The following is a 20101-nucleotide window of genomic DNA, read 5'->3' as shown; positions in this document are numbered from 1 at the left end:
CTTCCAGTACTATGTTGAATAAGAATGATGAGAGTGGGCACCCTGGTCTTGTTCCTGATCTTAGAGGAAAAGATTTCAAACTTTTACCATTGAGTATAATATTAGCTGTGGGTTTGTCATATATGGTTTTTATTGTGTTGAGGTATTTTCCTTCTATACCCAATTTTTTGAGTATTTTTTTGTTGTTGAAATCTGATTTGTCTGTTTTATCTTTTGTCATTTGTGCTTTAGTTTCATATTAAAGAAACCATCTGCTAACACCAAAATCATGAAGATTTTCTTCTAAGAGTTATAGTTTTAACTCTTATGTTTATGTATATGATCCATTTTGAGTTAATGTTTGTGTATGATGTGAGGTAAGGGTCTAACTTCATTCTTTTGCATGTGGATATTTGGTTATCTGAACAGCATTTGTTGAAGAGAATATTCTATGCCCATTATCTTGTCTTGGTATCCTTGTCAAAATCAATTGACCATGGAGGTAGAGTTTATTTCTGGACTCAGTTTTGTCCTATTGATCAATATATCTATCTTTATATAAGGACCACAGTCTTTTGGGTATTGTAGCTTTATAGTATGTTTTGAAAATGGGAATTGTGAGTTGTCCAACTTATTTCTACTTTGTCAAAATTGTTTTGGTATAAAATGGATAACTAATAAGAACCTGCTGTGTAAAAAAATAAATTAAATTAAAATAAAGATTGTTTTGGCTTTCATTTCCATTTAAATTTTATGATGAGATGGTAAAATTCTGAAAATCAGACTGTTGGAATTTTGACAAGGATTGTGTTGAATCTGTGTATTGATATTAACATTATGTCTTCCTAGTCATGAATGTGGAACATATTTCCATTTATTTAGACCTTTAATTTCTTTTGGCAATATTTTCTAGTTTACAATGTACACATCTTGCACTTCTTTGTTAAAATTTATTCCTATATATTTTCTTCCTTTTGGCACTATTGTAAATGGAATTGAATTCTTAATTTAATTTTCAGATGGTTCTAGTGTATAGAAATACATGTGATATTTGTGTATTCATCTTTTCTCTTATGAACAGGCTCAATTCATTTATTAGCTTTAATAGATTATTTTTGTGTAGATTACTTAAAACCTTCTATATATAATATAATATTATCTACATATAGAGATAACTTTACTTCTTACTTTCCTATCTGGATACATTTTATTTCATTTTCTTGTCTAGTTGCCCTAGCTTGTCCCTCCAGTTTGGTGTTGTGTAGATGTGGTGAGGATGAAAATCCTGTCTTGTTCCTGATCCTAGGGTGAAAATTTATAGTCTTTCACCATTAAGTATGGCATTAGCTGGGTTTTTTCATAGATGCCCTTTATCAGCTTGAAGAAGTTCCTTTCTCTTTGTAGTTTTTTGAATGTTGTTATCATGAATGAGTGTGGTATTTTGTCACATGCTTTTTGTTCATCTGTTGAGATATCTGAGATTTTTTGTCTTTTATTCTGTAAATGTGCTATATTACATTGATTAACTTTTGGAATCTGAACTAAACTTGCATTTCTAGGATAAATTCAACTTAGTCATGTTGCATACTCATTTCTTTATATGTTTCTGGATTCACTCTGCTGGTATTTTGTTGAGAATCTGGTATTAGTGTATATATCATAAATGATATTGGGCTGTAGTCTAATGTTGTGTTTTTATGATTTTAATAATATCAGTGAAATATTGGCCTCTATTAATTGAAAAGAAGTGATTATCTTCTATTTTTTAGAAGATTTTGAGAAGGATTGGTGCTAATTCTTTAAAAAGATTTTTTTTCACTTTAAAGAAATTTTATGGCACTTACCAGTGAAGCCATTCAGTCTTGGGCTTTTATTTATGACAAGTTATTGATGACTGAGTCAATCTCCCTACTTCTCTACACATATTTTCTATTTCTTCTTCAGTCATTTTCAATAGTTTGTGTCTTTTGAGGCATTTGTCTATTTTGTCTTATCTAATTTGTTGTTCATACTGTTCTTTTATAATCCTTTTTTATTTCTATAAGGTTGGTAGTAATAGTGCCTCTCTTATTCTTTGCTTTAGTAATTTGAGTCTTTTTTCTTGGTCATCCTAGCTAAATGTTTGTTGATTTTGTTGATCTTTACAAAGAACAAACTTTGGGTGGTTTTATTTTTCTCCATTTTTTTCTATTTATGATTAATTTCTGCTCTAATCCTTATTTATCCTTTCCTTCTATTTACTTTGAGTTTGATTTACCTTTCTTTTTCCAGTGTCTGAAGGTGGAAGGTAAGGCTGTTTATTTGAAATTTTTCATCTTTTTTATTGTGCATTATATAGCTCTCAATTTCCCACTACTGCTTTCACTGCATTTTTATGTTTTTGCTTAATTGATAGGCTTTATGTGGTTTTTTTTCAGTTTAAGTTTACAAGAAAAAGTGAGGAAAAGTACATAGATTCCATATACTCCTCAATACCCCCAACTTCCCCTATATTTAATATCTTGCATCACTGTGGTACACTTGTTACAAAGGATGAGACAATATTGATACATTATTATTAAATAAAATCCATGGTTTACTCTTAGTGTTGACATTATAAGTGTATTCGTCAATACAGTATCATACAGAGGATAGTTTTATTGCCCTAAAACTCCTGTTATAACGCTGTGCTTATTCATCCCTTCCTTCCTCCCCCAGAACTCCTGTCAAGCACTGATCTTCTTATTGCCTCCATAGTTTTGCCTTTCAGAATGTCACATACATAGTTGGAATCATACAGTATGTATGTAGCCTTTTAAGATTGGCTTCTTTCACTTAGCAATGTATACTTAAGATGCCCCTATATCAGAGTTTAGGATCTAAGCACAGAGGGGACTGTGAAGATTGCTTTGTGCTCTACAGCCTGCAGCTCACTTCAAGAACTGTGGAGGATTTCTCTCTGTTTCAGAGCTTGGATGTCAGCTATTTGGTCCTCTGATTAGTTCTCTTAGGTCTCCAATCCTGTCTCCCCTCTGGGTTTCTGTGCTTCAGGAGATACCACTTTATACTGATGTCTTATGCCCTCCCCCCGCCTCTCCCCATTTTCAAAGGACTACTTTAGCTGCTATCTTGTATTAGTTGAAGATTTGGATTGTTGTAGAGAGATGTCTTTCAACTACCCTGACCCACTGCTGGCTTTCATCAGCCTCTGACTTAGATTCATAGAAGACCTGCAGTGATTCATAACAGTTTTTCTGTTATGAATGTACAGAAAAACAGTTTTCATGCACAACACAACTTGATGTGGGATATCTCTGTCAGTTTTAGATTTTAGTGTGTTACTCCCATGCATTTAGTGAAGGCTTTGTGAAGTAGTTTGTAGGTGGGTAAAAATTAACTAATTGAATGAGATTCCTTGGGAATCTAAAATGTCACACCAGACAACATGGGACATTTAATGTTTCTTTAAGAAGTTTGGCTGGTCTCTCCTTACCACTATCCATGGCGTTCTTCTAGGGATAAAATGACCATGAATCTCTCAGGAATGGCTTATCATTTTCTGCAAAAATAGTTCTTTTTCTTCTAATCCTTTGCAGCCTCAAATCTCTGATGGGATTAGAAAAACACTATACTTTTGTATGTTATCCAGCTTGTTCTCATTTGTAGAGTGAGGGTTATGGTCTCTTGTGATTTTCTTTATTCTTTTTTTTTAAACATCTTTATTGGAGTATAATTGCTTTACAATGGTGTGTTAGTTTCTGCTTTATAACAAATTGAATCAGCTATACATATACATATATCCCCATTCTACATTCTAAATGTTTAAATGTTTTTAAAAATAGTTTTCTGTAGGTAAAAGCTTGTTTTGCTGAGGATAGTGTCCACTGTGTTCCTTAAACTACCATTCTGGAAGTCTCTCCAAAGGTGATTTTTTTCCATATGGATATTCACTTGACTCAGAACTGTTTATTAAACATACCATCTTTTCTTCAAAGTACTACAGTTTCTTCTTGTCATAAATCAGATCATCATATACATATGTGTCTGATTCTGGACTTTAGATTTTGTTCCAATAATTAGTTTGTTTAACCTTTTGCCAAAACTACAGCTCTTGGATTACTGTCTTTTTATAATAAGTATTCTTATCTGGTAGTTATTTCCTCCTCTTTCCTCATCTTCTTCAAAATCTCAATTATTTTTGACCCTCTGCATTTCCTTATGAATTTCAGGATTGCCTAGTATATTTTCCAAAAACATACTGGGATTTTCATTGGGATTGTGTTGAATCTATATATTATTATAATTAGGGGAGAATTTATATCCTAACAATAGTCTTCTGATCCATAATATATCCATTTACTTATGTCTTTAAATGTTTTCTCAAAATGTGATTTTAATATTCAGTATAAAAGTCTTTCACATTTTCATATCTGTATCTAGGCCTTTGATTTCTTATACAATTGTAAGAAAAGTCTGTATCAGTCAAGGTTTCATCAGAGGAATGGAACCAGTTTAAATGTGTTTAATTTGCCCAGTGGATTTCAGACTTGTCCCCATTTCACATAAGCTATTCTCTCTCTCTCTCTGCTCTTATGGCCTTTCAACAAACTCAATCAGGACCACCCATATTTAGGATAATCTCTTTTGGCTTCGAGTCAACTATATATCATATCTACAAAATACATTCACAGCAACATATAAATTAATATTTGAATAATTGGAGACTAGAACCTAGCTAAGTGGACACAGAACTGTATCACAATGTCATTAAATTTCCTTTTCAATTTTTTATATTATATTTTATATTTATTGATAATATATATTTATATTTTTACAATATAATATATATAATATATTTATATACTTATTTTATATTACATTTGTATATAATGGAGACTTTATTTTGATGGTGGGGACATTATAAACAAACAAGCAAATCAGATAGTAATAAATACCAAGAAGAAAATTAAAGCAGGAGGTGGGTATACACATCTGTCAAACGAACTTGAGGTGGGGGAAGTAAATTTAGAAGAAAGATTGTGGTGGGTGGCATGAAAATAGGATGAAATAGGATGGCCAAGGTGCACTCCTCTCAGGTAGCAGCTGTGTGTGATGGCGCCTGTGTGAAGTAAACAAATGGCACAGGAAGATTGCTGGGAAGGAGTATCCATGTTGTGCAGGATGATAAAATTTCCTTTTTAATTTAAATGTTTGTTGCTGAAATAAATAAAATTGATTTTTGTATCCTGACTTGCTAAATTCACTTAATTCTAAGAGTATGTTCATAAATTCCTTGGTTTCATTAAGTATCCAATCTCGTGTGTAAATAATGAAAATTTTATTTCAACCTTTCTCATCCTTATGACTTTAATTTCTTTTTCTTGTTTTATTGTACTAGTTTGGACCTGCAGTACAAACTTGATTAAAGGTGATAATAGAAGTCATCCCTGGTGTTTTTTTTAATAGTGATGGTAAAATATTTCATTTTTGCCATTGAATGTAATGTTTGCTGAAGTCTTTTTGAAATGTTTTTTCTTAGAATGAGCAAGTTGCCTGTCATTCCTATTTTGCTATAAACGTTTACCACGAGCATGTTTTAAATTTTGTCAAATACCATTTCTGCCTCTATTAATATGGTTCTGATTTTTCTCTTTTTACCTTTGGTAATGTGATGAACTACATTGAATTATTTTTGCATGATAAACCACCCTTGGATACCCAGAATGAAGATCACCTGATTGTGATATAGTCTATTGATTTATTTATTGCTAGATTTGAAATGTTAAAGGTTTAGTAAGGGTTTTTTTTTTTAACATCTATATTCATGAGAGAGATTTGTAATTTTTCTTTCTTTCAATGTCCTGATCAGATTTTGGAATCAAAGTTTTGTTGGTTTCTTAAAAAATATCTGAGATGTCTTTCTTCTTATTTAGTTATGTGTATGAATTTTGCAAAATTAATGCTATTTCTTTCTTAACTGCTGGGTCTGGGGTTTTGTTATGGGAAAGTTTTAAGTAATAGAGTAAATTTCTTTACAGATATTGGATTATTCAGATTTCCTGTGCATTATTTTTTCAGCTTCGGTAAATCATATTTTCAAGCAATTTGCTTTTTTTTCTCTAAATTTTAAATTTAATTGCATACATTTGTTCACAATAACCTCATTAGTTTTAAATATCTTTAGGATCTCTTGTAATATGCCTTTTTTCTGATATTAGTAATTTCTGTTTTCTCTTTTTCTTAACCAGTCTTACTAGACATTTTATCAATTTTATTCAGCTTTTCAAAGAACACAGTTTTGTCCCTTTCATTTTTCTCTATTTTACATTTTTAAAATTAAATTGATTTATAACCAGATATTTCTTATTTTCTTCCTTATAATAGTCTAATGTTAAACTTTACCATTATTTTTCTAACTTCTTATAATGTAGACTTAAAAATTGATTTTCAGTGTTTCCTCGATTATAATATGAGAATATATATATATACACACACACATATTCTACTAATGTCTGTTAAAGCTGCTTACCACAAATTTTGACATATTCATTGTATTTATTCTATTTCACTTTGAAATATTTTTTACTTGTGATTTTATCTTTGATCCTTTGATTATTTAATAATGTAAAATATATTTTATTTATTGTTTTACTGTTGGTTTCTAGGTTACTTCCATTGAAGTCAAGAAGATGTTTTGAATGATTTCAGTCTTTATAAGCGTGTTGAGGCTTTCTGTGTTGTGAAACATATGATCAATTTTGTTAAATGCTCCCTATACCCATGAAAAGCAAATGAATCCTGCCATTTTTGGTTGGAGTTGTTCTATGCATGACAAAGAGGTCATGTTTCATTATGTTCATCATACTTTCTTTGTCTTTATTCATTTGCATGTGTGTGTTAGTGTTTTATCCATTTTTTAAAATGTAGTGTTTTTGACAAGGGTGCTTGTCCACCCTTCTAGGAAGCAGAAGTCCTTCCATTCCTCTTAATCAAATACCACATACACATTGCCAACTCTTAAATATATTTCCAGCTAGACCTTTCATCTGAATCCAGGCTCATATATCTAAATGTGTAACGAGTATCTTCACATCTCTCTGATACTTCACATTCATGTTAAAACTAAAATCATCATCTTCTACCCCAAACTTCCCCCTGCCAATCTTCCCATCTTACTGAAAGAAGTACTATCAATTAAGTTGTTCATGTAGAAAAAAATAAGAGAATTAAGTTTAGACTCCATTCTTGATGTCCATAGCACATGCAGAAAGTCAGTAAGTTCTACCTTTTTGACATCTCTTTGGTCTATCTCCTCTCCATCCCCACAGATACTGCTCCATTATCTCCTATTTGAACTCTTTCAGAAGCTTTTAATTGCTTTCTTGCCCTCAGGGCCCTCAGGAAGAGCCTTGTTCTGTCTGATTTGCCCTCCATATAATTGCCAGAGTTATCGTTATAAATCATAAGTCTGACTTATTACTTCTTTGCTTAAAATCCTTAAATTGCTTCTTATTACCTCCAAGACATATTTTAAACATCTATGTCTTTGCAATAATGTTCTTTTTTTTCTGGAATGTCATTCTTGTGTTCCATCTCACTATTTTGTCCACTTGGAAAACATCTTTTCTATTGTGCAAGAATGAGTTTGTGTCAAGTTCTTTGCCCATCCTCAACTAGAATGGCATATTTCCACCATTGTTCCCTTACTAAGTCCATTATGGCCTTTTATCACAAAACCTCTAAAACTTTATTTCATTTAATTTTTCATGTCTGTGACACCCATCTACTCCAAGACTCTGAACAATTCAATAGAAAGAACTTTGACTGATTCATCTTTGTGTAATTCAGTATTGAACTTGGCAGTTACTGGACACACAGTAAATATTGGTTGATTGAGTAAATAGAAATTTTTAAAACACTACATACAATTTGCTGTATTTTCACCCATTTAATGTGAAACGTTTATAAATGTTAATTTTAATCCATTAATCTGGTTATCTCCTATATTTGATCAGAAACAACGTTATTCTGTGAATAGCTCTGTTTTGTCTGTGAAGTCCTAACTGCTGTAGGCCATGTCTGGTATTTCAGTTAATCAATTAAGCTACCATAGAAATAAGTAAGAGGATAAATGACTTAGACAGAATCTTTAATGTGACATCTCTCATGAGAACTGGTTCATATTACCATGTAGCAGAGCAGAGAGAGTGATAACAGCCATGTAGGGTGATCCTGAAAATAACTGCCTTTAGAATTCCCACAGGTTAAACTCATTGTCTTCCCACAACCGTCTCCCCTTTTCACTCTCTGTCACAGTGATTGGCATCGTCACCCATGTGGTTGCAAAATCAAACCCCTTAGGGTCATTTTTTCACTTTCACCTTTTCTTCACCCTACATTCTTCAGTCCATTACTAAGTTCTATTGATCTTACCTCTAAAATAGTTCCCAAATCTGTCAATTTCTTTCCCTTTTCACCGCCACCACCCTCTTCCAAGACACCACCATCTTATAGCATATGTAATTCCTTACCATAATATTTATTGTGTATTTCATTCTTTCTTCTCTGTCACCAATAGACTGTGAGCTTCCTGAGAACAACGTATATTTCTGATACTCTATCCCTCCAGGAACATGTTGTCATCAAATATGAAAGTGGGTGCTAATAGTTAATGTATTACTTTCCCCTAAGTGTTCTATTTGCATTTTAACAATAGCCTTCCAGGAATGATGCTTTAGAACAATGTTTCCCAAATGATAGTCTGTAAAACCCTAGTCAGGTATTCTGGGTTAAATTACTGGGGAAACAGCAAACTTTATCTCCTTCTTGGATATAGTATCCATTTACTATGTTAAAGGTTTTGAAACATACTGCAGTAAAGCATACAGATTAATTGTATATAGCCCAGTATTTTCCACACTGACTAGACCAGAGAATCTCTTTTTCATGGCATATCTATTAACGTCTTGCTGAGTGGTGTATTTTGGACACAGTCTATAAAATGACTCATAAATGATCAACTTTGGACTCCAACTGTCCAATGTAGGACAGTTATAAATGGCAAGAGGAGCTTGCCTTAGCCCTGAAATGCTCTTGAAAGGCTGAGGGTGTCTCCCAAATGACCTCAACAACCTCTTAACAGCTTGGTATGACTATGCCATCCAAAGACCATCTCCTTAGTCTAACTTTTGGTCTTTCCAGTGTTGTTTCGTCCCAGAATATCTGAGTACCCTTGCAGACTTTACATAACAATGTATCTGTTGGGAATACCAGGTGAACCATCTTGTTTCTTCTTCCCATAAAAATGTTCTTTTTAAATTGTCAGTTCCATTGTACCTCGTTAGCTCTGTTTGATTATTTTTCCCTGGGTAGAATGAGAAACTTTTTGAGTTTCACTACTCAACTGCCTTTCTTCAAACTTGGCATAAATAATCCTCAGGGAAAAGCATTCCCGACCATTGTAAGTTGACTGTGGTTCTCTTGTGTGTGTGTGTGTGTGTGTGTGTGTGTGTGTGTGTGTGTGTGTGTGAAAGAGAGAGAGGGAGAGAGGATTGGATATATTGATTTTTATATACAGCTTCTTTAGAGTCTGTGAAAATCACAACAATTCAATAGCTTGGGAGCTTTCCTGGCCCATGGAAAACCCTTGGAGACTTTGTCACTCAAGTTACCCTACCACTGACCCAAGGCCATGCATATCTTGCTTCACTGTCTTCTAGTCCTCAGTCTTACTATTGCTACATCCCCTAAGATCACTGGCATTACATTTGTCTTCACAGTGCAATCTCCTGGCAGAGAGTTATCACCTTTGTGTTAGCCTCTTCTCCCAAGAAAGGAGTGTCCCTCTCCTTTATAAGACAAATTCCTACCCTGAAAATCTCTTCTCTCCAAGATCCTGAGGGATCTTGCTCCTATATTTTCCATTTACTCATGTATTCATTCACAAATAGTTATTAAACTATTCCTATGCTCCAGGCACTGTCAAAGGTACTGAGGTCTACAACTGAGAATGAAATAGTATTGATAACTGTCCCTGCCCTCCTGGAGTTCACTCATTTCAGTTCTTGAATGCCTTCCTCTGCTCTGTCTCCTTCCTTCCCCTCAGCCCTCAAAAATAGCTATGAGTGTCACATACAGAGAAAAGCAGTTGTCTTTTCAATGGCCATCTGATTCCTGTCATATACTGACCCTACTCCTTTTCCCACAGTTTGTAAAATGACCTTTCTAAAGCATAAATATGATTTCCCATTACCTAAAGCTGAAGCTCCAATTTCTTAGTAAAGCTTGCAAGACTTTTCACAATATGGCCCCAGTCTGGTGTCTTGATCTAAATTCTTCCAGCTCCCCATTACAAACCCTGTGCTCAAAGCTGGGACTAGAGTGAGGTGCCTAAGGTATGAACCTAAGAGTGAGTGCTTCCTTAAATTTTTTGTGCCCTAGATGTTTCACTCAGTTTACCTGAGTCCCAGCCCTGCTTATATTGGGGCCACACTTGATGGGCTCTGAGTCCCCAGACACATGATGTGCATTTACATCTCTGTGCCTTTGCAATGTTTCCCTTGTTTTCACCATCCCTTCCTCTCTCATAATTAAAGGCAGTTAAAAAATTTTTAGTTATGCTTATTTGAGTCACACCTAACTAGAATATAAGCCCCAAGAGAGCAGTGGTTGTGTCTGTGTTGCTCACTGTTGTATCTCCAGCAGTTAGGAAAAGGAAGGGTAAAATGAATCCAGTTCAAAAGCCACTTCATCCATGGAATCCTCCATGACACTTCTGTCCCTCTGCAAATTCAAATGCTCCTCTTCTGTGCTCACACAAGGCTCCAAGGATATAACTCAGTTTTAGCTTTATCACATTGTAAGATATTTTCACTGTCTCCTTCTGACTATATGACATATATGATACAGTATTATTAGCTATAGTCACTACGTTGTTAATCTTATAACTGGGAGTCTGTACCCTTTGAGCAATATCTCCTTGTTTCCCCCACTCCCAACCCCTGGTAACCACCACTCTATCCTCAATTTCTCTGAATTTTTCCTTTTTAGGTTCCACATATAAGGAACTCTCATTCATTAAGTATGAGAATGAAAAATGATACAGCCTCTTTTGAAGACATTTGGCAGTTTCTTACAAAACTAAACAAAATCTCACCATATGACCCAGCAATCATGCTCCTAGGTATTTACTCAACTTATTTGAAAAGCTATGTCCACACAAAACCCTGCAGGAGTGGTAATCCTTATTGTGATCCCATATAATTCACCCTGCAAAAATCATGTGGATCTTGGCAGATGAGGATAAACTAACATAAACTTAACACAAAATAGCCCCTAGTAGTGCTTCTATACTAGATATGGTGTTCTTACTGTAATGGATCATTAATATATCCTCTGGTATTTGGTATGTGACTTTGATATAGCTAAAGGATTTGTTTGAATATTCATCAGAAAGAAGGATGAGAAGTTATTTACATTCACCTGGATAGACAGTGGCCTATATTAATGGTCTTCGTGCAGGTCTATTTTAACTCTCCTGCTCTTTGTCAGAATAGTCCCAAAAGAATTTGATAGTCTGGAAATTCTGTAGGATCTCATGCTAGTCCACTATGTTGATAATATCAATTTACTTGGCTCTGATAAAGAGGAAGTAGCAAATATTTTGGATTCATAAACTCCAGAGGGTGGTAGATAAATCTCATAAGGACACAGGGACTTGTCATTTGGTGAATTTTTAAAGGATCAAGTTATCTGGGCCATGCAGCCATGCCTCTTCCTTGAAAAGGACATGTTATTGTACCTTGCATCTCTTACTACTGAGAAGGTACCACAGTGCTTGGTAGGTCTGTTTGGATTTTGGAGACTACATATACTGTAATTGGGAATACTGGCCTGACCCATCTATGAGACAACTTTGACATGTTAAGTGGGACTAAAAGCAAGAAAAGGCATTGAGGAAGGTCTGGCTATAGTACAAGTGGCACTGTCTCTTGGGATAAACCCTCTGGCAGATTCCATGGTGCTAGAGATATTTGTGGTAGATGAAGATGCCATATAGAGTCTCTGGTGAACCTGAACAGTAAAGGTGAAGCACAAACCCCTAGCGTTCTGAAGTAAGTCCACACTGTCTACCACAGAGAAATATATACCATTTAGAAAGAAACTGCATATTTGCTATTTGGTTCTGGTAGAGAATGAATGAGTGTCTGTCCATGGGACATTAATCGACTATGCAACCAGAACTTCCCTCGTGAACCGGGTTCTGTCAGACCCATAAGATTGGGCCGTCACAGCAGCAATCCATGGTATGATAGAAGTAGTGTATTTGGAATTAGATCTGAGTATGTCCAGAGGGAATGAGTAAGTTACTTGAACTAGTGCCCCAGTCCCTGTTGTTGCAATAAGGCCTCTCTTTCAGCTCACATCTGTGGCCTCATAAGGCCTTCTCTATGACTGATTGACAGAGGAGGAAAAAGCCTGAGTCTGGTTCCTGTGTTGATGTGAACAAATAATGAATGACAGCTGCACTACAGGCCCAGTCTGAGGCAACTCTGAAATACAGTAGTAAGGAAAAATGCTTCAAGTTGCAGAGCTGATCAATCATCCACTTTGGGTGGAGACATAAATAAGCATATATATGGACTTCTGGGCAGTGGTGAATAGTTTGACTGGTTGGTCAAGTTGTTGGGAGAAGCAAGATTGGAAGGTCAAGGCAAAAGGAGAGGCATGTGGATGGACCTAAAGGCGTGCACACAGTGTGAGGATCTTTATGTCTCACAGTAAGGCTCATGAGAGAACATCTACTGAAAAAGAAGCATTAAACAAGTCAACAGAATGACTTTCTCAGTAGATGTCAGCCAGCCTCTGTTTTTGGAATACCAGCACTTGCACAATGCACCTATGAATGGAGTAATCATGATATCAGAGATAGAAACTACATATTGGACCAACAACATGGGCTCTCTCTTACCAAGACTTATTAGCTACTACCACTTGGTATCTTGAGTATCTTTCTGATCTTTCAGTACCAGAGGCCAATGCTAAAACCTCAATATGGTACTTTCCCTTGAAGAGACAAACCAGACATTTAGTGGCAAGTTGATTACATCCTGCCCTGTAGATTTACTTTTATCCTGAGTAAGGACTTACCTTTCTTGCCTGCAGTGCATCAGACAACTCTACTGTTTGAGTTCTCAAAGAAAGTCTGATTTTCCAACATGAGGTCCTGCATATTACTACTTTGCATTAACGAATTCACTTCATGGCAAAAGAGGAATGACAATGGGTGTGTCACTATGCAATCCACTGGTTCTGTCATATGTCACATTACCCAGAAGCTGCCAACCTAAAAGAGTACTAGCATAGTCTCTTGAAGGCTCAGATAAGGCAACATCTTAGATATGATGCCTATGATTTGGAGATTCTGTCCTTTAATGAAGCAGTCTATGTCTTGAACGAATCGTCATTATATGGTGCTCCATCTCCAACAGGTAGACTACATAGATATGGGGGAAATGGGTGGAAGAAGGAGTGGCCCCACTCACCATCATTTCCAATGACCCACTTGAAAACTTTAAGTTCTGTGGTTCTAGGTGGCCTGGTTTCTAGAAGGTGGATACGTCTACCAGGGGACACTGTAAGATTCCTAATAAACTTAAAGCTATGGCTGCCACCTGGTGATTTGGGGTTTCTCATGTCAATAGAACAGCAGGTAAAGGAAGGGATTAACATACTGGAAAAGCTAACTTGACCATCATGAGTAGGTAGAGTTGTTATCCCTATATCCATTTGTTAACTGTGAATGGACAATGGACCTGGAAAGAAGGGGCTGGAGACCAGGGAGGCCAGTCATGTTTCTTCCATGTCCAGCCTCCCAGAGATCTTGAGCTCCTCAGGACTGATTCTACCTCCACAGCAATGAGTTTAGAATATGGCAGGAAAGGAGGTCATCCTCAAGGTGACCTCCAGAAGCTATCTCCAGAAAGCACCACCGTGAAACATTCCCAACCATTACAAGGCCTGCAGAGTGGCTCCACTATCAGGGAAGGAAATGTGTTCATTAACTATGGGCGAAGAGGGAATATGGCAATTAGGCTCTGAATGTCACGAAATAGTGCTATAGGTAGAAGCAGAGAGCTTGCCCAAAAGCCAAACTGAAGAAATTGTTCAGTGCTGACTGAAATGGCCACTTCTGTGGCTTGTGAGAATTTGACTTCATCAGCCAGCAGAGGAATCAGCTTGATCCATCAGAGATTTTTCAAGGCTCTATTGGGAAACTTGATTCTTTTTTTTTTTTTTAACATCTTTATTGGAGTATAATTGCTTTACAATGGTGTGTTAGTTTTTCTTTATATAACAAAGTGAATCAGCTATATGTATACATATATCCCCATATCTCCTCTCTCTTGCATGTCCCTCCCACCCTCGCTAACCCACCTGGACTTGAGGACACGGGCATGGGGAAGGGTAAGCTGGGACGAAGTGAGAGAGTGGCATGGACTTATATACACTACCAAATGTAAAATAGATAGCTAGTGGGAGGCAGCCACATAGCACAGGGAGATCAGCTCGGTGCTTTGGGAAACTGGATTCTTATTTTGGAATTCTCCTTTTTCTGTATCCTATTACTTGACACCAAGTATTCCTCACATTGTTCCATATTTGTTCAACGTTCCTTATATGCTGAGTGCCTACAGTGTGCCAGGCCCTGTGTGGTTCAAGTAGTGGTGAGATTGGGGGAGTGAAATTGGGGGGCCAGGATAAGATACAAGGTTGTGTTAGCCATGGCACCTTTCCTTGAGGAGCTTGAGATCCAGCAAGGCAGACAGAACTTTGATCAAAAACAGTGTAAAATTGCTGGAGTAGAAGTCTAAGCACAGCACCGTGGGACTCCAAAGGAATAAGAAGCTGTTTAGCTGCCTGGAGATCAGGGAAGTCTTCACAAAGGAGAGGATACTTGAGCAGAGGCTTGATTAATAAATAGAAGCTTAAGGTTGAGAAGAGGAGAAAGGTCATTCTTGGCAGAGAGGACTGAGTGTGCCAAGATACCAAAATAAGAAATATGGCTGTATTTTGTGGGTAAGCGAGCCTTTGTGGGAATCTGATCCATTACAAAGTTGTGCAGGCTTGTTGTCTGCCTAAGAGTGCCTGGCCCAAGAGGTCACATAGGTGCTGATCCCCAGCTTACATTCTGCTTGTCAACTCAGACATTCTAGAAAGAAGCGGCTTCTTCCTAGAGAAAGGGGTTTTATTCTATAAGTTTTTATTATCAGTGGACCCAGTCTCTCCATTATTTTCCTTCTGTCTTAAAGCTTCATCTCAGAGTACGATGGTGAATGACCACCCCCCCCCCAAGATATTCTCAGACTCAAATCGGATGTCAGTGGCAGGATTTTCTTGTGAATCCTTGCCAAGAAAGACCTAGGGTTGATTGCCCTTGCTTTTTTCTTGAAACCCTGACACATTCTGGGGAAGGACAATCTGGAGATGTTCTCTTTGGGAAGCCCCCTGTGGCTTTGGAGAGCAGGGTGCCCAGGAAGTGCAGAGTGACTCAAGGGAGCCAAGGAAAGGGCAGGGAGAGAGGCAGTTGGTAGCCAACACACATAAAAAATAATGCCACCCATGGTCCATAAATAGATTTCATACTCAGTTAAACTCAACCAGTTACACCTGCTTCCTCCTACCCCCAAGTACACACACACACACACACACACACATACACACACCCTTTAAGGGAAAAAAAGGAAAAGGAGGCAAAACTAGAAGCTGATGACCTATCTCACAGTATCTAGAGCAGCGGCGTCCGGGGCCGGGGGCCGAGGCCGCGGAGCTTGCGGAGGCAAGGCCGAGGACAAGGAGGGTCTCCCTGTCACCAAGCTGGGCCTCCTGGTCAAGGACATGAAGATCAAGTCCCTGGAGGAGATCTGTCTCTCTTCTCTGCCCATCAAGGAATCTGAGATCATTGACTTTTTCTTGGGGGCATCCCTCAAGGATGAAGTTTTGAAGACCATGCCTGTGCAAAAGCAGACCCGTGCTGGCCAGCGGACCAGGTTCAAGGCATTTGTTGCCATCAGGGATTACAACGGACATGTTGGTTGAAGTGCTCTAAGGAGGTAGCCACTGCCATCCGTGGGGCCATCATTCTGGCCAAGCTCTCTCTCCATTGCCCCCGTGCGACGAGGCTACTGGGGGAACAAGATCTGCAAGCCCCATACCGTCCCTTGCAAGGTGACTGGCCTCTGTGGCTCTGTGCTGGTGCGCCTCTTCCCTGCCCCCAGGGGCCCTGGCATCGTGCCCAAGAAGCTACTGATGATGGCTGGCATTGACTGCTGCTACACCTCTGCGGGGGGCTGCACTGCCACGCTGGGTAGCTTCACCAAGGCCAATTTGGATGCCATTTCCAAGACCTACAGTTATATCACTCCTGATCTCTGGCAAGAGACTGTGTTCACCAAGTCTCTGTATCAGGAATTCACTGACCATCTTGTAAAGACCCACACCAGAGTTTCCGTGCAGAGGACTCAGGCTCCAGCTGTAGCCACCACATAGTTTTCTATAAGAAAAATAAAGTGAATGAAGCTGGTTTAAAAAAACAAAACAAACAAAAAAAACTTTCCTTCTTTCCCTCACCCACTCTACCACTTTCCTTGGACTGTTACCAAGTTTGCTCTGGCAGTATTGGGGCTGGCTGCCAGCCTCTCATGCCTACTGGAGCCACTGTCCCCCTCTGCCCCAGAGGTCACAACTTGTTATTGGTCTCTCACCACCAGTGCCCTCGACTTGGAGGCCAGATGACTTTGTGTCTCCTTACTTCTTTGTAAAGAGTCCCCAGTACTCTATATCCCAACTTCTGTGACTGTGATCAGTTCAGTTATCAACATGAAATCTGTTTCCTCATCTCTAAAACAGTAATAATGTAATAATAATAATATCTATCTCAGAGGGTTGTTTGTGAGAATTAATTGAGATTTTTCTGGGTAAAACACCCAACACAGTGCCTAGCACATAGTAAAAGCTCACTAAATCTTATTGACTAGCATCTATTTCACACAGATGCACTTCAGTCACACAGGAAGTGGACTGAGTAGGGACTTGAACTAAATTTTTATGACTTGGTCCAATGTATAAGTTCATGGGTATTTCCACTTATCCTAGAAGGGAACTTTGAGTTTCTTTTCAACTTACTCTCTGAGTATCTACTGTGTGTAAGGTGCTTGGGCTTGGCACTGGAGATACCGAGATGAATAAGACATTATTCCTGTCATTGAGTTCATTGTCTCATAGGGGGAGAATGGTGGCTAAGTGAACAATTACAGTACAAGGAGATAATGTTGTTATCAGTTGATGCAAAACTTTGTGGAAGCACAATTGAGAGACAATTGGTATAAAGTGAGGATAAAGGGAAAAATTCCAGCATGAGATGTCACCTCAGGTGAGTCTTGTCAGATGAGTGAGAGTGGTCTTATGAAGGGGAGAGGTATGAGTGTGTAGCTGGTGGGAGTTGTGAACAGGACCCAAGTCCAGGCTAAGGGACTGGAGCAAGTAGGATCTTAGTGGGGGAGAGTATTTAAGGACTGAAGCATGAGGAATGAGGCAGGACATGAAGTTAGAGAGTTAAGTAGAGGCCAGGTCATGAGAATTCTTAGACACCAGGTTATGGAACTTTTTCCTGAGAGTAATGGGGAGAAATAATTGGTTGCAAATAGGAGAATGACATAAATATTATATTTAGATATGACATTTAAAAAGACTCAGGTGGGTAAACCAGATAAGAGATTATTGTAGTAGTACAGGTTAGAGATGATGTTGGCTTACACTAAGGTAGTAGTAGTAGAAACAGAAAGTATATATCTGATAGGAGATATTTTTAGAAGATAGAATGGACAGGACAGGACTTACTGATGGATTGGATATAAGGGGTGAGGAAAAGAGAGAAATCCAGGGTTATAATAAGGATTTTGGCTTAAGCAATTGGGTAAATGTGGTGGCATTCAGTAAGACTGGGAACATAGAAATTTTCCCCTATCCTCTCCTTTTGCACCTGAGGAAACAGAGTCCTTCAGAGAGGAAGTCGTGTGAGGTTGCACAAAAAGTTAGGGACAAATGGCGGAACCTGGACTCATTTTTTATTTAGTTTTTGCTCAGTACTTTTTCTACTGCACCAAAAAGTTCCTGTGCTCAGCAGTCTTTGTACATTGGTAAGAGATAAATGAATCAAATTAGCATCAAAAGCCCAACATCAAAGCAGGGAGGGTAAATGGTTGGGTCATAAATCTACAGTTTTGTTAACATGACACATTAAAGAGAATTTATTCACTAGGCATTGATTTTTTTCTTTTAGCATTGGACTTGAAATGAATGATTTCATATAAAGCAAAACACACTACCCTTGGTATTTAATGAGAGAAGAATCACAGCCTAGTCGAGAAGAGAAGTGGTTCCTGACCATGAAGAAAGAAAGGCCTGGGTGATGAGGGAGAGATAGTTTTTATTCTCTGAGGAGTTTCAGTCCTCAGGAACCTCTAAGTCTGGTAAAGGAAATATTCATTCATCCAATATATATCTATTGGGGACTTATATTCTAGGAACTATTCTAGGCACAGTGGAATATGGGTCCCCAATAAAAATATATTGGATGAATGAATATTTAGTTGGGGAAATAGACAACAAAGAATACATTTAATATGTAAATAAAATATATAGTATGTTTTACTATATATTAATAAGTGCTAAGGAAAAATATAAAACAGGTGTTATGAACAAAACTGTGTCCCCTCCAAATTCATATATTGAAGTCCCAACCGCCAGTGTCTCAGAATGTGACTGTATTTGTAGATAAGAACTTCAAAGAGTTTTAAATTAAACTGGGGTCTTTAGGGTGGGCCCTAATCCATTGTGACTGATGTCCTTATAAGAAGAGGAAATTTGGACATAGACATGTACAAAGGGAAGACCTTGTAAAAAACACAGGGAGAAGACAGCCGTATATAAGCCAAAGAGAGAGGCTTCAGAAGAAATAAACCCTGCTTACTCCCAGACTTGTAGGCTCCACAAGTGTGAGAAAATAAGTTTCTGTTCTTTAACCCACCCAGTCTGTGGTACTTTGTTATGGTACCTCTAGAAGACTGCAGGGATATATACATACAGCAGGGGAAGGGGATAGGGAGTGCTGGAGTGGGACTAGGTTTTCAATTTCACCTAGAGAAGTAGGTGACATTTGAACAAAAAATCTAGAGGAAGTGAAGGAGCATCACAGAGATATCTGGGGAAGAATGTTCCAGGCAGAGGAGACAGCTAGTGTAAAGACCTTGAAGTGGGGGTGTGCCTGGTGAGTTTGAGGAACAACAAGAGAAGCAAGGATGGCTAAAGTAGAGTGAGTCAAGTCAGAGAGTTAGTAGGTGGTGGATCAGATCATGTAGGGCCTTTTAGGTTATTGTATGGAATTTTATTCTGAGTGAAAATCAGATCTTGCCACTGTGGAAGACAGTTTGTTGGTTTCTTAAGAAGTTAAAGATAGAATTACCATATGACCCAGAACTTTTATGTACATACCCAAAAGAATTGAAAACAGAGATGCAAATAGATACTTGTATATGAATATTCATAGCAGCCTTATTCATAATAGCCATAAAAGGAAACAACCCAATGTCCAACAACAGATGACTGGATAAACAAAATATGGTATAGCCATACAATGGAATATTGCTCAGCCATAGAGAGGAATGAGGTATGGGTACGTGCTACAACATGGATGAACCTTGAAAACATCATGATAGGTGAAAGAAGCCATACACAAAAGGCCACATATTGTATGGTTCCATTTATATGAAATGTTTAAAATAGGCAAATCCATAGCCACAGAAGACAGATAAGTGGTTGCCAGAGGGCAGAATGGGGACTATTTAATGGATATGGGATTTCCTGTAGGGGTGATAAAATTCTACAACTAGATAGTGGTAATGATTGCACGACACTGAATGCACTAAGAATCACTAATGGTAAGTTGGATGTTATGTGTATTTCACCACAATAAAAAATACTTAGATCCAAAGTATTTTGAATAAAGTGGCATGATCTGACTTATATTTTTAAAAGATCATTCTGGCTTCTCTGTTGAGAAGGAAAGTATAGGTGGGTGGCAAGA

At 37.6% G+C, this 20101-nt stretch overlaps 1 pseudogene; it reads left to right on the top strand.

Moving 5' to 3' along the window:
• The first annotated feature begins 15830 nt into the window (after nucleotides 1–15830).
• Nucleotides 15831–16538, top strand: LOC113615307 (40S ribosomal protein S2 pseudogene; annotated as a pseudogene).
• The last annotated feature ends 3563 nt before the right edge of the window (nucleotides 16539–20101 follow it).

Source organism: Aethalodelphis obliquidens, unplaced genomic scaffold, assembly GCF_003676395.1.
Source record: "Aethalodelphis obliquidens isolate GAN/ISIS:26980383/991018 unplaced genomic scaffold, ASM367639v1 scaffold115, whole genome shotgun sequence".
NCBI lineage: Eukaryota > Metazoa > Chordata > Mammalia > Artiodactyla > Delphinidae > Aethalodelphis > Aethalodelphis obliquidens.
Note: the sequence above shows the minus strand (reverse complement) of the source record. Positions and strands in the feature narration are given on the sequence as shown.